The 1,965-nt window shown below is 35.8% G+C and overlaps 1 protein-coding gene across 3 annotated transcripts in view; it reads left to right on the top strand.

Annotated features, from left to right (window-relative positions):
- The window catches only part of LOC106876597 (methionine aminopeptidase 1D, mitochondrial), an 18,982-nt gene that overhangs the window by 9,163 nt on the left and 7,854 nt on the right, over positions 1–1,965 (top strand). The gene's annotated exons all lie outside the window — the stretch shown is intronic.

Raw genomic sequence — 1,965 nt, forward strand, 5'->3', positions numbered from 1 at the left:
TATATATATATATATATATATATGTATATATATATATATATATGCGTTAGGAAGGGCATCCAGCTGTAGAAACTCTGCCAAATTAGACTGGAGCCTGGTGTTGCCATCCGGTTTCACCAGTCCTCAGTCAAATCGTCCAACCCATGCTAGCATGGAAAGCGGACGTTAAACGATGATGATGATGATATATATATAAAATACAGTTTAAACACATCAGAGATGCCTATAATAGGACATCTAACCTGCTAGAAAGAGCAGCCAAAACTCTACACCACAATTAGGGATAATTTCGAAAGGGAATGAAAAATAAAAACATTTACCATATGATGGATGCTTTTGTTGTGAATGACAAATGAGGCTTCAGTGAAATAAAGTGTTAATTATGTACTATGGACACAAATGTATCTCTTGAGGCCTGCTGGTGCCTTGCAAACCTTTTGGCAAATGGAACAAGTTGAGGACTCAGTTTGCTTGAGTGCTTGTGTGTCATTTACTATGTTTTTTTTTCTTGAGTGGATGGCAGGGCCTGCTTTTCTTTGTGCCATGAAACCACAATGAGAGGTAAGGTTTATACACACACATATATGCATATGTGTGTATAGTGAAGAAAGATACTATAGGAGATAAAATTCTGGATAATCCCTTATATGCAGTATGTTGACATTTTCAGTTCACCTTGTCTCCTTTGTTTCATAAATACTTTTATAAATTTTGTTTTGTTTTATTGTGGATTTGCTTGACAGACAGTGCTACAGTTCTCCCTCCTATTCTCTGATTCATAGTTAATCTATCGCCATTATTTTCCTCACAATGTCTGTTATCAGTCTTTCAAATAGCCTTCATAAACATTGTCACTTAACTTGGTTTTCTCTGTCTATCACTGAACCTTAATTCTTGAGACAAACACAGGAGGAGGCGGGTGGGACATCAGTGGCAAATTTGGGAGGGTGTTAAGAATGAGATATGACAGTCATAAGATGTAGGGTGATCAGCAGAAAATAAAATGGAAAGATATGATATTGAGAATAAGGGGTGGATGTGAAAAACAAATGATTCCAAGGAGAGAATGAAATAGGTTGTAGCACAAAAGGGGATGAAATATGTAGTTTTGCAACAGTTGAGTGAAGGTGGATTGCTTCTTGTTGGGGTATTCAATTTATGATTGTAAGATCATGAGTTCAATTCCCAGCAGCATGTTGGGTCCTTGAGCAAAATTCTTTATTTCACTTTACTCCAGTTCATTCAGTTGGCAAAAATGAATTGTACCTGTATATAAAAGGGTCAGCCTTGTCACATTCTGTATCACATTGAATCTCCCTGAGAACTACATTAAGGGTACATGTGTCTGTGGAGTGCTCAGCCTCTTGCACATTAATTTCACAAGGAAGCTGTTCCATTGATTGGATCATCTTGGTCACTTGTCATTGTAACCAATGGAATGCCAGTATTTTTCTACAAAAGCTGAATAGTGCCATAGTTAGGAGAGTGATGGAGAGATGTGTATTAGGAAGGCTTAACCACAATTCTGTTTTTATATACATACCACAATTTTATATTGCGTTTTTATCGTATTGAGATATGAGAGCAGAAATAACAGTAAACTGTTTTGAAAGAAGAAAAGTAAAAATAGCTAAGAAACACTGTGACTAAGTTAAATTAAGGTGTTCCTTCATATCGTGTGTGTAAACACATGTTTTACATGTGGCAATAATGCTGTTTGTTTTCAAAAAATCTATTATTTCCTCTGGAGCAAGCTGCTTTAATATTTCCTTAAATGAGCACTTTAATTTCACTTTGTCATATTACGGCGGGAAATTACACTGAAAGAAATCTTTGCAGAAAGGTGAGTAGATTGATTACATATTTTCTTTTGTTTCTTTCATTATGTCATCGTCGTTTTGTGAGATTTGGCTGTTATTTCTAGTTTGTGAATTTCTAGCAATAATGCTGGTGTGTTTACGTCCC

This window comes from Octopus bimaculoides, chromosome 23, assembly GCF_001194135.2.
Source record: "Octopus bimaculoides isolate UCB-OBI-ISO-001 chromosome 23, ASM119413v2, whole genome shotgun sequence".
Lineage (NCBI taxonomy): Eukaryota > Metazoa > Mollusca > Cephalopoda > Octopoda > Octopodidae > Octopus > Octopus bimaculoides.